This window comes from Phyllostomus hastatus, unplaced genomic scaffold (genome assembly GCF_019186645.2).
Source record: "Phyllostomus hastatus isolate PE091 unplaced genomic scaffold, TTU_PhHast_1.1 phas_contig_551, whole genome shotgun sequence".
Classification (NCBI taxonomy): domain Eukaryota; kingdom Metazoa; phylum Chordata; class Mammalia; order Chiroptera; family Phyllostomidae; genus Phyllostomus; species Phyllostomus hastatus.
The window spans coordinates 1,569,217-1,585,378 of NW_025333909.1; positions in this window are offsets into that span (position 1 = coordinate 1,569,217).

Genomic DNA, 16,162 nt, shown 5'->3' on the forward strand with positions numbered 1-16,162 from the left:
GGTTTGCACGAGACAATGCTTGAGGGGAGCCTTGTGGTAAAAGACCCCAAAATACCCCCGCAGCCTCTCTGAAACCACAGACCAGCCACTCCCTTAGAGAACCTGGCTTGACTCTGACTTTTAAATGGAAGATGACACAGTGAAACCAAGCTGCAATAGTATGCTTTCAAGCTGGGACCCACCAGGAACATTGTAAGAAGTGGCTGAGAAGATTGAGAAAATTTCAGAGAAAAAGTGAATTGAGAAGTATAAGGGGAAGGCCATTAGAAGAGACCCACCCAAATTGAATGGGATCTCAAAACTGTGAATCAATCCTTCATGAAGCCAAAGGGAACCCTGAAGCAGGAAGTATGGGGAGAAGCACTGAATTCTCACATGATCACATTCTCTCACTCTCTCACACTGTTCTGGAGTTGCCACATTGCTAGCCCCATCAATCCCAATGTGAATGGCGCATCTGGAGCTGAGCAGTATGGCACCCCTGATTCCAACATGTGCTCTGGAAACGCCACTCTAAGGCAAGCAAACTCCTCTACACTCTAAACCTCTTCTCTGAGTGCATCCTGTACCTGCACTAACTCAGGCTTTTCTTGGGCACAGTACTTCCTCTACAACCCACCGACACCTCCTACATCCCCCCACCCCCGCACATTGCCTCAAAGCAGGCTCAGCAACACCTGAATCCCTGAAGCTGCTTCCAGACCGCTGCTCATTATCAGGTGAAACTCCTTCCTCTTGTAACACTCTCCATTTGACATTATCACCCTCTAGCCTCCCCCCACCACCAATCACTTTCATCCATTCTCCCACATTCTTAGGAAATTTTTTTTTAGAAAGAGAGGAGAATGGAGGCAGAAAGAGGGGGAGAGAAACACTGATGTGAGAGAGAAATATTGATCATTTGTCTCTCATAAGTAAGCCGTCTGGGGACCAGACCCACAACCCAGGCATGTGCCCTGACTGGGAATAGAATCAGTGACCTTTCTTTCGTTTTGCAGGATGATGCCCAACCCACTGAGTCACACCAGTCAGAAGCATATTCTTAGAGGATTTTGATCCCTCCGGTTTATATTCCTTCTCCACTTCAACTCCTGTCATCATCATACTGGCTGATTTCAACACCCATGTGAATAATTCCACCTATTTCTCTAGCACAGTGGTTCCCGACCTGCAATCACTTTGAGACAAGCCAGTAAGCCAGGACAAGCGGAGTGGGGAAAGTGAGACAGATAGTTAAACAAGCAGTTTGCAGCCATCTAGTAAATTCTATCTTCCCTAAACCAAGGGCACTTAAGAGTAAATGGTTTGCGCCCTGGCTGCTGTGGCTCAGTGGATTGAGCACTGGCCTGTAAACCAAAGGGTTGTGGGTTTGATTCCTAGTCAGAGTACATGCCTGGGTTGTGGGCCAGGTCCCCAGTAAGGGGTGTGCAAGAGGAAACCATACATTGATGTTTCTCTCCCTTTCTCCCTCCCTTCCCCTCTCTCTAAAAATGAAGAAGTAAAATATTTTTTAAAAAAAGTAAATGGTTTGCACTTCTCCCCAACCAAAGGGTAAATAGCTTAAACCACCCTACTCAGGGAGATAGCAGAAATCCAATTAGTGCCATTTGCCAACCACACTCAAGGACAGATGAAGTTAAGGGAATGAATCTCATTTTGGTGCATCAACATAAAACTGATGAATATTCTATTGAGATCCTCCCCTAAGACCTCTCCTAAATGTGCAGCCTTTAAAACCCCTCAAAATGAAGGTCCCTTCATATGCTCTCCCTCCCAGGAGCACACCCATGCCTTTCCCTCCCTCCATCTTCCCCTACAGGTGCACATCTGCTCCTAAACTGCCAGGGTCCCCACGAGACTTGCAACCAGGGGAGCAATGGGCAGTGACAGTTCATCTCAGGCTAACCCCCTGAACCTGTCCCAAAGGCCCCCTTTTCTGTGATGTAGTGAGCCAAAGCTGCCCAGCATAGGCTCATTTCCCCGCCTAGTATCCTAGGCCCTTCTCTGTTTCACTGTCCCCAGCTTTAATAAACGTTCTCTAAAAATCACCTGGACTCCTGTTGTCAAATCTTTCCTGCACGAAGTCAAGAACCCACACACTACCAGCTGGCCCGAGGCAAACTCATTTGGAGCCAGGCCCCCTGTTGGGTAACAACTTGTAAAACTTAAAAATTGTTGATGCCTAGAACCAACTCAAACCAATTGGATCTGAATGTTTAGGGATGTGGCTTTAGCATAGATATTTTTAAAATCTTACAGGTGAGCCCTGACTGGTATAACTCAGTGGATTGAGTGCCAGCCTGCAAACGAAGGGGTTATGGTTAGATTCCCAGTCAGGGCACATGCCTGGGTTGTGGGCCAGGTCCCCAGTAGCAGTTGCACAAGAGGCAACCACACATTGATGTTTCTCTCCCTCTTTTTCTCCGTCCCTTCTGCTCTCCCTAAAAATAAATAAAGTCTTTAAAAAAATCTTACAGGTGATTCTAGTGTACCAGTATTGCAATGACGGTTTTTTATATTTCCATTGCAAGCCAGGATTGAGGACTACTGCTCTGGCCTTGAAGGTTCTTGACATCCTTAATTCAAATGACTTTCACTTCCACTTCTACTACACTTAGGAATATCACTCTCATGGTCCTATTCTGACCTTGACATCACCTAGAATCTTGCTACCCCTGAATTCTCCCATTCCAACAGTCCCACTACAATCTTATACTTCCCTACTCTGGTACCTTTTCTGTCTAAATTACCACTTCAGACCTTGAACCCACCATCTCCTCCTAATTTATTAGCAATCCCCCATTCTCACTTGTTTCCCCATACATCCTGGCTCCTGTGGTGGATCATTCTCACTAGTATAGCTTCACCATGCAAGCCCTATTGCTTATCTATCATACTTACCTTACAAATCCCATACCCTAAATCGACTGGCAAATCTACCTCTTCTGTTCTGCTGGAACTTCTGGAGGAAAACTTGAACATCAGTCAGATGGGTACCACTACGAGTGTATGATTTCTAACTTTATTTCTTTTCTGAACACTGTTGATCCTTTCATTTCTACTCAACACTCTCTCCCATTTCCCTTAACCACTATTGTAAAACTTTGGACATCCCCCCTTCTTTCCTCACCTGAGAACATTTTTTTTCATTGATTTTTAGAGAGAGAGAGGAAGGCAGAGGGAGAAACATCAATGTGAGAGAGAAACATCGATTGGTTGCCTTCCATATGTGCCCAGACGGGGGTTCAAACCCGTAACGTAGGTATGTGCTCTGACCTGAAATTGAACTGCAACCTTTTGGTTACAGGATGATGCTCCAACCAAGTGAGCCACACCAGCCAGCACTGCCCCTTTTTGAATATAGGCCATGGTATGAGCTCCTCTTTCACAAGTATAAGCCTATTTCCATCTCCTAGTGTTCTTTCCTCTTTCTTTTTGCTCTGAGATGACTGTTCTGCTGTTTTCACAAGGCTAATTATGTTCTGGATACTATCATCATGACTCCTTCTTTATTGAATCTTCAAACTCTGCTGGCTTGTTCCCCTGAGATTTCGAGTGTGCGTGTGCACACAGCTCACCTTATAAACCTCTCTCTTTTGTTTGTATTTTCCATCAGTTACCACCTTCATTTGTTTTTCATCAGTCAAGCTTCTAGAAAGAGCAGCCTAGTTCAGTGTCTCCATTCTTTACCTCTTAGTTACTCCTCAATCCACAGCCACCAGGCTCCCACTGCTCGACTAACTGCATGGGCAGTGGTCAGAGCAGAATCCATAGGGACATTTGCCCACTTCCTTTTATTGGACCTGTTCTCCACACCATCTGTGCTAACCATGTCTGCCTTTTCAGAACTGACCTTGTCCCTCGTGATATTCTCCTACATGGCTCCCCTCTGACTGGCTGCTTTTTCTCAGTCTTCATTGCTGCACCACACATAATCTTTTCTATGTATTTTAAAAGTTGGCAGATTTCAAGGTTCTGTCATTAGCCCTCATTGTTTCTCCCTAGATAGCCTCATCCTAAGGAGGCTATCTAGCCGCCGCCGCCGCCGCCGCCGCCTCCTCCTCCTCCTCATCCAATTTTATGTGTTCCAAACCAAGCTCATTATCTTCCTAAATCCTTTCATCAAACTATGAATCCAGAGCCAGGTGTTTTTCATCTTTATTGGTGACACCATTATTCACTCAAGTCTCTCACAACAGAAACCTGGGTGTAGTTATCTGGTGTGTCCTCTCTCTCCCTCAACCCCCACATCTGATTAATCATCGAGTCCTAGCAATTCTACTTCCTAAATAGTTCCCCAGTGTGTCTGCTTTGCTCCAGTGCTACTGCCTTCATTCAGGTTTTTATCTCTCAACATGACTGGTGATGCAATCTCCTAACTTGTCTCCCTGTCTGCACTCTCGCTCCTCAAAGACTGCTTCACCCAGCAGCCAGAGTGATACAAAGCCTTTAGAACAGTACCCAGGACATAGTAGGTATTTAGTCAAGTGTTCTTGAATGAATGGGTGTCCAAATGCTCTCTGGGGTGACATACAAAGCCTGTTCCTATTTTCCAGCCTCGTTTCCTCTCTTGTACTTTAGGTTCTGGCTAGTGAGTACAAGAGCAGATCTCATAGCAGGTCTTCTGATTCTAAGTTTGAGTACTCTTTCAACAACAGCCCAGCTGCTTCCCTTCCCACCTGCTTTTATGAAAGTCTTAGAAACCTTCTGACTGGGGACATTTGGATGCAGTCGCAACTGGAGGCAAGAGGATGGACAACATGACCTCCTCTTGTCACTTCCCATGAGGGGATGCTATGATGTTAGACTCACAAGGGGAGAAAGGAGGTAGATTTTGTAAAGGTCTGAGGCATGGAAGAATTCAGACCATATTTACTGCATTTGCTAATTCACTTATTTTCCCCAACAGACATTTACTTTGTGCCAGGATCCGTAACAGACCTTGAGGGTATGATGGTGGGCTCCACTGCCTTCAGGGGTATTGACAGAGAGTGATGGGAACTTCTGACAAAATGGAAAGTAGAAAGGAATAAGCCTGTGGAGCATGGCCTTGGTTGTGGTGGAGAGAGAGCATCTCCAGGGAGAATGGCCAAAAAACTGCTCTAGGATATGCATGTCCTGGCCCACTGTAGTACCTGTGCAATGGGATGTCACGAGATGGCAGGCAGAGAGGGAGGCCTAAGTCTGGTGCAAAACTTTATTTCTTTAGCCCCTCTCTCCTTGCTCCAGCTGCTCCTTAGAGCAATAGTTATCCCCGTCTCCCTGAATACCTTGGATGTGGCCAAGTCAACCCTCCTAGCAATGCCCAGGATGACTGGCAACATAAGCTTCTCTGGGGAGATGTTATTGTGTAGAGTGACACGTGTTCACAAGTTGCCCTGGATTTTCCTTAGTCTGAGTTTCCCTTTATGAGCTTCTAGCTCTTCCCTGTTGACCCACTCAGGTGATCCCCCAAAGAAGGCCTTTCATCCAGAGCCCTGGCACTTCTCAGACACTATTTGAAAAAACCACCTTATACACTAGACCATTGCTTTCCACATTGTTGGTGGGAAAGAGTTGGCTCCTCTCTCCTTGGGGTTATTGACCTGTGAACACTAGCTCAGATGGCAGGGGTCAGGGCTACAAAGCTTAGCTGGTGGTGGAATGTCTGGACTGTGACCCCGAGCCAGACCCCTAGGCTGGCCTGCTCTGTGCCCCTCCCCTCACCACCCCCTTCCTGGGCAGGGCTGTACCATACCAAGAAGACACTGCCCCAGGGCCTCATAACTTGAGTGAGACAGTCCAATTATCTTCAATTTATGGAGCTCAATTGGAGTGAGTTCAGAAAAGAGCAACCTGAACAATTAAGGGACCGGAGGGCTCAGCTTCTGGGGCAAAGATAAAAGGCCACAGTAGTGGTTTCAGGGGGAGTGGTGGCTAAGGGGGGAGGCCATAGGAATGTCTGCCAGCAAGCGGGTGTGGAAGGGGGCAAACACCTGGGAGGGAGGGGGCAGGATGAGCTGGAACAAGGCAAGAGAGGTGAGCCCCCAGGACGGGCAGGCAAGAAACTCAGAACTCAGACCCAGACCCTGGGAGTCAAGCCATGTTGAGCAAGTAATAAATTCTGGCTGTCTTAGCCCAGGGCCTGGCTTGAGGGAATCCCTGAAAGCTCCAGAGAACATAGTGATCAGGAGGGTGGGGGTGACTTTGACAGAAAAAAACCTAGACCTGGGACCTGTTGAAAGCTTCGGCCCTGTAAGAAATTCATGTGATGGAAAAAATGGTGGTTTGCAGGGCTGCCTGATTTCCAAAGTGTCCTGGGACATCTGTTTCAGCCTTGCTAAGATCCCACAGGGTAGGATGCCCCTAAGTGAACTCAATTGTTAATTTGGATTTTATATTGAATACTGAAACCATATTCTTGATTCAATACTAGGACATACATAGCCTAGTACTGGTTGGCAGGGACCCTGCTGGTCCAGGCCCAACTGGTAGGCTGTGTGACCTTGGGCAAGTCCTTTCTTTTCTCTGAGTCTGTTTCTTGCTCTGTCAAACAAGGAGAACCTTTTAAAGCAGTGGAATCCTCCCCCACTTTAATGAAATCTTACACAGAACCCTACTATATAGAACAGATGAAAACAGTTATTTGTTAATGAAAATGTGTTTATTAAGTTCAAATGTATGTCCCTTACTTTACTGTCAAGTAAATCAATCAGAATTATGAGACAATTTTGATCAAATCAATGGTTTGAAATGAAGGGTTACAGGTCTTGGTTGCTGAAGTCTGCCCACACATCTGATGTTTGCAGAACTCCTGAAGCTCCTCCACATAGCCTAAGGGTTCCCACAGAATTCTGGGTGAAAACCATCACCTCAGTTATCTCCCCAGATTCCTTCCAACTCAGACGTTTTTCAGAATCTAGACTCTGTGTCCCTAGAAAACAGGCACACTGTGTCCTTTATCTTGCACTCCCAGCATCTTGGGACCTTTGTATCTGGCCCATGGCTTTGCAGAGTTTTATTTGTTTTAAAGATTTTGCTTATTTGTTTTTAGAGAGAGGGGAAGGGGTGGAGAAAGAGAGGGAGAGAAAATCAATATGTGAGACAAATATTGATCAGTTGCCTCTCATAAGCACCCTGATAGGGAACTGAACCCACAACCCAGGCATGTGCCCTGACCGGGAATCAAACTAGAAACTTTTTGCTTTGTGGGACAACGCCCAACCAAATGAGCCACACTGGTCAGGGTAGTTTGCAGTATTCTATAAAAAAGATTTATGAAGTCTGATGGAATGAATTGGGGACCTTTGGTCAGGTAAAGGAGGTGGGCCATGTTTGGGAGGGTGCCCTACCCAGACACAAGACCTCTGCCCCCTTTGGAGCTCCCTTCCAGATGCCTGGGAGAAGTACTTTCAGAGAAACAGAATTTAAGTCCCAGTATTTGGGTATGTCACTCTTTTTTTTTTTAAATCCAGTATCTCTTAAAAAATTTTTTATTCGTTGATGAGAGAGAGAGAGAGAGACATTGATTTGTTGTTCCACTTATTTGGTCATTCATTGTTTGATTCCTGTATGTGCCCTGGCTGGAATAGAACCCATGACCTTGGTGTGTTGGGATGACACTTGAATCAACTGACCTACCCAGTCAGGGCTGGGTGTATCACTCTTGCCAAACCCCTTTCCATTTCAGCTGCCATTCCCAGAAGGCTTCAGTTTCCAGTGCCCAGGAGGCAGTCCAAACCAGGATTTTTTAGAGGTTGAGTAAAGCCAAGCTGACCAGAGCAGAGGAGGTGGCCTGGGCAAGAAGGACCAAAGTGACACTGCTTTAAGTACACTTGGATGTGGAATGATGACTGTGGAAATGACTTGGTAACACAGTTTACTAAGAAAGGGTTGGTATGCTACAGGTGCTGGGCTGTCTCCTATGCAGACATCGTTGGCTGACAGGTGATTTCAGGTTGTCTCTTGAGAGACTTGGGAGTCAGTTTTGTTTGTTCATTGTAATTTTCCTTTTGTATCTGCAGCAGAATTTCTTTTAAAAATTTGTTTATTCATTTTTAGACAGGGGAAGGGAGGGAGAAAAGAAGGGAGAGAAACATCAATGTGTGCTTGCCTTTTGCACACCCGCTCCTGGCGACCTGGCCCACAACCCAGGCATGTGCCCTGACTGGGAATTGAACTGGCAAGCCTTTGGTTTTTAGGCTGGCACTCACTCCACAGAGCTACACCAGCCAAAGCTCCTGCAGAATTTCTTAAAATGAGATTTTTTAAATCAAGGATGTGGAGTGGGGATGGCTGGGGGGGTGTGGTGGGGGGAAAATGGAGACAACTGTACTTGAACAACAATAAAAAATAATAAACTATATAAAGCAATATTAAAACCTGAGGTTTTTAATTAGCTTCCTGGTACAAAATTTAAAAAGAATAAAAAGATGTATCTTGAAACCAAGTATGTCTTGGCCTGATTGATATGGCTCAATGAGTTGGGCATTGTCTTGCAAAGACCGGTTCAGTTTCTGGTGAGGGCACATGCCTGGGTTGTGGGCCAGGTGGCTGGTTGGGGTCTCTTCCAAGAGGCAACCAATCAACATTTTGCTTGTACATTGATGTTTCTCTCCCTCTCTCCTCCTGTCTCTAAAAATAAAATCTTAAAAAGAAAAAAGAAAAAGAAAAAAGTATGTCTCCTTCCTTCCCAAGTCACACAATTCCTTTCCCCAGAGACAACCATGGTCATCACTTTCCTGATATAACCTTCCACAGATACTTTACACTTATAACATGTGTGTATATCCTTCTGGAGATATTCTATTCAACTACAAGGAAATATATATATATATATATATATATATATATATATATTCAAAGAAATACACACACACACACACACACACACACACACACTTGGTCCGGCACAAGTAACATCCCATTTTATTATAAATTTTTTTATTATAAAATCATAAGCACAGAATTCTGTAACATAACAATATCATACTCAAGCACACCATATGACATTTTAGGTGAAATGGGCAAATTAAAACTATAAGTTATTACACCCATATTATTACTCTACCAACCACACTCAAGCAGGCCTTCTTCTGCTGGACCCTCTATATTTCTATTTCCCATTTCCCCTCCCACAGAAATGGAAGAACTCCGTACACACTGCTCCTGTTCTTTTTAATAGTAGCACAATATTCCATTGTATGAATGCATCGAATTTTATTTAACTAGTCTTTTATTGATGACATTTGGGTTCCTTCTAATCAGCTCTATTATTCACAATGATGCAAAAACTATTCTTGAGCATACATAATTTGGCATGTGTGTGGGTATATCTTACTACCCTTGAACCAGATTTTAAACCCAACTGTGAGGCTGTAGGAGGGAATGCTCTAGAACATCACAGGTTAATTTTGCCTCCCTTTACCACTTTGCTTCTTTCCTTGATCTTCAAGCTGATGCAACTAAGTGCCATTCTGGGACATTAGAAGAAGTGGAGCAAAAGCCTGGTAGGGGTTTAACCCACATTGGCTAACAATATCCCCATTGGCTATCAATTTCTACTCAGTCACATTTTTTGTCCCTTGAACCATTTAGGCAGCCGCTGGATGACAGACTGGTTTTAAAAACCAGATGGACAATGGAAACCTATAAAGCAAGCTACATGTAATACGATAAAAGGCACCTGACACCTACCTTCAGTGTCAGGGAGCAAATGGGGAGTTGTGGGGCTGGGGCTGACTAAGAGAGAGCATGCTCCATCCTCAGAGGGCAGATTTGGTTCCAGCTGACCATGGGGGCCCAGTACTGTCAGGTCTTCTGAATTGTTAAAAGCTAGAAATATGGATTATATGTGAACACTCCTCAATTTATATAATAATAATAATAATAATAATAATAATAATAATAATAATAGCAAATACCCATACAGCACTTACTATGTGTCAGGCACCATTCTAAGTGGTTTAGATCTCATAACTTAATATTCATTGTACTCTATGAGGTAGAGTATTATTGTTTATCTCCATTTTACAGATGAGCAAAGCAAGGCACAGAAAGTTTAAGTAACCTTCCCGGAATCACACAGAACAAATAGCTGAGTCAGAATGCAAATCCAGGCCATGCTCTTAATAACTATATTCTTATTGAACTTTTATTAAACTTAAATGTCTCAGCCCTGGCTAGGTAGGTCAGTTGGTTACAGTGTCATCCTGATACACTAAAGTTTAGGTTTAATCCCCGGTCAGGGCACATACAAGAAGCAACCAATCCATGCATCAATTAGCGGAACAGCAAATTGATGTTTTTCTCTTTCTCTCAAATCAATAAATTACAAAAAAAAAAAAAACCCTAACTGCCTCATTGAGGAAACGTCAGTCAAATTTAAGCATTGCACTGACCAACACTGCCAATCCAAACAACAGGCTTCCAAAGCCCTCTCATTGGAGACCTCAGCTCTAGCAGGAGTCTGGCTTGAGGCTGGCTGTTGCTCTGCTGGGCCTACAAACCTCATCTGAGTCTCGCCCTGCTCTCATACTGCCCCAGGCCAGGTGGCAGCCAGGAGAAAGCCCTTTCTGCCGCCTCAGCCACACTGCTTGTGTTTATATCTGCTCTTGAGCACAGAGTGAGGGTATAGTGCTGGGGCCAGTTGGCCTCGTTTTGAGTCCTCAACAGGTCATGAAACTGTGGGAGAGAAGATGCTGGCAGTGGTCTTGGAGTTGGAATTCTTGGCTTCTAGCCCTGGCCTTTTGTTGAGGGTTTTTTTTAAATGGTTTTCTTTTTTGGTGGGGCTGGGGGGGAGGGAAGAAGGGTGAGTCTTTTGGCTTCACTGAGCCTCAGTTTCTTCATCTGGCAACCCAAATTCATTATCCACACTGCACAGGGTTATTGTGAGGAGCAGGGTGACACTGTATCCCATGTGTAGTGCACGTAGAAGAGGATAGTATTAGCAATAGAGGTTGTTTGGGGGACAGGAAGCTGTCATTTCCCAGGAGAAGCTCCCCTGAGAGGGAGCCAGGGAAGGTGAACTGTCTCATCTTAGTCCACCTTTCTCATGGTTATGTTTTTTATCCCAAGCTCTTTCTTACACCAGGCTGCTTCTATTACCATGAATGAGCCATATCTAACTCTGGGCACGGATTCCTGGAGTCCAAGGGCACAGGGCAGCCCAAAATCAACCACTGGTGCTTTGTTTGCTGATAAATCTGTCTTTATCAATTTTCCTGTTCACTTGTGTGCTTTTCCATGTTCATTGACACAGTCGTATGCTGGGTTTCAACAGGGCTAAATTCAATACAAGTGCCTCCAACCTTTCCTCATGAATAGTCTTAGATCTGTAGTCTTAGCATCAGTGAGTATTAGGCTCCTCGAGAGAAAAAACAAAAAACAAAAACATGAAACTGCTGAAACCGAGACTCCGTGTTATGGAGAAACCTGGTCATGCATGTCATCAACCACTTAGTGCAATACTGGTGTTGAGAAAGAGCCTCCTGTACCAGCAGGAGGGTCAGAGGAGAGTGGGAAACACAGATGGGAAAGAGAACAGAGAGATCACAGGAGAGCAGAACAGATCCAGATCCCGGGTGGGACAGGAGACAAAGGGAGGGGGCAAAGGACTAAGTATGGCTGAGCTCCTGGACCCCAGGAGAGGCGGGCCGTGTGTTCTCTGCATCTCTTCAGTCTTGTGACAGTGCCATCATGAGTGAGAGCTGTCCCAGTAGATGCCCCATTGAGCCTCTCACTGTATTCAGTGCCTATTCTAGATCCTCTTTTATTCAGGGCAACTTATGAGGGGGTAGAGGTGAAGCCAAAATGGGGAGGTCAGGGTGTGAATAGTTCTAAAGGCCAGCTTTTGATTTTTCCAAGCAGTTGGAGCCATTATTGGGGTAGGATGCCAGGCCCATGCTCTGGGAGGCTCCTGGCACTGGCACTGCAAGCTGAAGTCTGGGGCTGGGGGCTGGAGGCTGGAGGCTGGAGATGGGGAGACCAGTTGGGGCATAATGAGGCTCTGGGCAGACAACAGCAGTGAGGCTGGAGGGATTCCTTTAGGATACAGAATATGCATAGAGAGAGACATAGGATATTTGGGTCATAGCGTAGGAGAGTGGAAGGGACCAGAGGAGTCCTAAATGACTGGCTTCTTGCTCCAGAAGCCAAGAAGAAAGGCAGGGCTATTAACATAAACGGTGAGTTGGCCCTTAATGGCTCTGGCCCCTTTTCCTCAAAAGGCTGCCCCTGCAGCCCTGACCTCCCTTTAGTTCAGGCCTGGCTGGACCCGCTGGCTGGTTGCTCAGGGTGGCGGCAGAGGGAGCTCTGTATGGTTCTTAGGACCCTGGAAGGGCTGAGGCCTGGAAGGGCTGCAAAGAGAGGGAGCCACGCGGCCCCAGCTGCTCCAGCATCCCGCCAGGCCCCCGCGCCTCTGGCACCACTTTGGCCTGCAAGGTCGGAAAGCCAAGGAACGCCAGAGAGAGGAAAACAGGCAAAGGAGGTCTAGGATGTGGGTGGGGGCGGGAACGGGTCTGGACGCCGGGCAGTGAGGAAGGGGGAGAAAGAGGCGGACAAAAAGAGCCCGCTCGGCTGGCGGCGCCGGACCTCCGCGCCAGGCCCGGTTCGGCGGCCAGCGCCTCCGCCTGCCTGACGCCTTCTGCCCGGGTAAGAGGAGCCACAGCGCCACCCAGCGTCCGGTGGGTGGGTAAGGCAGTAAGGGGGCTTGTGTGGCCCCAGAGTGGTGGAGCTAAGGGCACGGAGCCTCAGGGGAAGCCCTGGAGGCAAGTGAATGCACAGGTGGGGCTCCTAGTGGTTGAGGAACTCTTAAACCAGACCGGCCATTCATTTCACCCACCAATCCACCCGGCACATGACATTAGGTGAATCTTACCCCAGGTCAACTGAGAATATTCCTCGTAAGCTCAACAATCTTCCATGGCTCCCAATGGGTCTCTGCATAAAGCTCAAATTCTCTAGTTTGATTTTAAAGAGCTTCCCAAAGCCATCTTCCAAGCTTCATCTCTCACCATCCACTCCACACATCCTACCACCTATCACTCTGCCTGTATAAACCATGACCGCCCTGCATCCCCATCCATTTACTGGGCGAACATTTACTAAGGCACTGGGAGACAGGGGACACACAGATCCTTTTCCACTCAGAGCTTCCATTCAAATAAAGAGAAAGGCAATGACCAGAAAGCCCATGTGTAAACCAAATCATTTCAAATAGTTACCAGCACCAGGTTGTATAAAAAGCTGAGCAATGTGATAGACTGTCTGGGGCAAGAAGGGCACTACCATAACTAGAGTAGTCAGGAAAGCCCTTTCTGTGAAAATGACATGTGAGCTGAGATCTTATCATGAGAAGGAGCCATGTTTGTAAAAACCTGGGGAAACATTTCAGATTGAGGAAGGTCACATACACAGGTCTTGAGACAGCAATAAACCTCCTACATCAGAGGAAGAGTAATAAGGCACGGTGGATAGTGAAAAGAGTATACTGACTGAGATAGGAGAGGTAGGCAAGTGACAGGTTGTGCAGGGCTGTGTGGGCCATGAATTTTATTCCAGTTGAGATGGAAAGCTATTGGAGAATGTTAGCAGGGGAGAGACATGATCTGATTTGCATTTTTAGAAGATCAGTCTGGGTGGAATGTAGTGGGGGTGGCAGGGAGTGCTGATGGCAAGCTTGGAAGCAGGAAGACCAGTCAGGAGGCCATTGCAGTGGACCAGGAGCGAGTTGATGGTGGCCTGGTCTATGGACAATGAAGTTGGAAAAAATCGTCAGATGCTAGAGGTATTTTGAACAATTTCTGTTCATCTGTTTTTTTTTTCCCCAACCAACCCAGGACCTTTGTGAGGGCAGATGGCCTGTCTGATCTTTGGATTCTACACCCATATGCAGTTAGTCTAATAGGTGCTCAGTGCTTAGTGCCCCTCCACAGAGAATATGACAAGAGGAAATGGCAATGAGACTGAAACTTTAGCCTGGGGCAGAAGTTCTGGGTCTTCTTTCTAGTAACTCTGATGTACCTCTCTCCTTTTCCTTCTTTGTCCTTAGTGTCTTCTAAAAGAATCTAAAAATGTTTTGGGAGAGAAGAGCAGGAATTGTGAGTTCCCATTCTGTGTTAGGAACTGTGCATAACGCTTTCACATACATTATTTCATTGAAGTTAATTTAACCTTTATAAGAACATTTAATCCCATCCCTTCATTGTAGAGATAAGTAGATTAAAACCCAAAAAGGAAAGGGGACTTTATGAAAAGCAAAGTGGCCATAGCACAAAATATTCACTATTTGGAGTCCTACACAAGTCCCTCCCTTCACTTCACACCCTGATACCATTTACCTATGCCCACTACTAAGGTCTTTTTCAGAGTCTTGTTAATTGTTAACATTGTACAATGCAGCAAATTTCAGAATGAAACCTCAGGTCTTGAGAAAGATTTAGAGTTTCATGAAGTCAATGCAAGTGATGTTGAAGACCAGCTCTAATGTCATGTAATGTCCTTGATGAATGGGGATTTGGCAGAGATAGACCAGTTACCACTGGCAGAAGAGAAAATTGACCTGTGTAATGGCAGGATCAGGGCTTCAAAGAGCATAATTCAACTCTTAAAGGATAACAAGAGGTCCTTGCAATAATGGAAGAAACTCTCTAATTTTGGAAACACAAAACAAGACTGTTTATTATTGAGTTATAACCGACAGCACAGAAATACAAGGAATCATTAAAGAATACTATGAATAATTATATGCCAACAAATTTGACAATCTAAAAGAAATGGACAAACTTCTAGAGGCAGAAAACCTACCAAGGAACCAGGAAGAAACAGAAAAATCTAAAGAGATGGATTATTAGCAATGAAATGGAAGCAGTAATAAAAAATACTGATTATGTGATTATGATTGTGTGGCAAAAGTCGATGTTGTGCTCTCATGCACTCTGGTCAGGAAAATTATGTTATTTCCACAGTGCTTGATTCATTTTTGGTTCATTCTAAGAATTAGTGCATAGTTGCAATTATTTACACATTTTATTTTTTTAAGATTTTTAAAGTATTTTATTTATTGATTTTAGAGAGGAAGGGGGAGAGAGAGAGACATTGATTTGTTGTTTCACTTAATTGTGCATGCATTGGTTGATTCTTGTATGTGTCCTGACTGAGGATTGAACCCACAACCTTGGTGTATCGGGATGATGTTCTAGCTGACTGAGCTGCAAGGCTAAGGCTATTTATACATTTTAAATTGAAACAAAAATATTTTCCACATTTTCGATTTTATTTCTCAAGGCAAAATCTCAGTCAAACCCTTTCCTCCTTTTTCCCCTTCTCTGCTGTGAAATGTTGGTCTCTGCTTCAAGTGGATTCAGGGTAAGTGGCCTTTTTCTAGCACCACTTATCCTCAAATAACAAGAACTTCATGTAGTTCCAGCCTTCTCTTCATCGCATGATTGCCAAGCCTGGCTGCACATTAGAATCACTGTGGAGTTTGTTAAACAATGCTGAAGCTGTGACTCCAACGCAGATTAATTAAACCCAAATCTCTGCTGGTGGAACCAGAGTGAAAACTCTCCAGGTGACTCTGTTGCACTTCCAGGGTTGTGAGCCATTGCCACTGCCACCACCACCCCTCCCCTTCTTGTCCCCTGCCTTGCAATACTGAGGCTGGAATAGACTGAGGCTGTCTGCCGTTGGACTGAACTGAAGAGAGAACACCAGAGCCTGGTCCCAGGTCGAACGGGTCATTCAGAGGGATGACTGCAATGGTCAAAGGACAATGTATGGCAGGTACGACTACTTCCCTGGCACAGCCATTGGGCCCTTTACCGCTGCAGTACTATGAGTATGTAGCTTTCTCCAGTCCCCTATGATTCTTTTCTATGCCCAAGACCAAGAGTTCCTGACTCTCCTCATAGGCATGTTGGTGAAATACAAACTTGAATGTTATAGTAAGTATATTATGTTTTTTTAGTGTATGACATCATATCATCTTGTGCATGCATAATGTATGGATCACTGCCATATTCTAACCCCCCAGCACAGTACTTCACATATAGTGACTATTCAATAGGTACAGTTTTATTTATCATTATAATTTTTTTTTAGCAAGAGGGTTAGGGGGAGAAGAGTGAGAGAGTAACAGAGAGAAAAAGACATCCATGTGAGAGAGAGACATCAATGTGAGAAA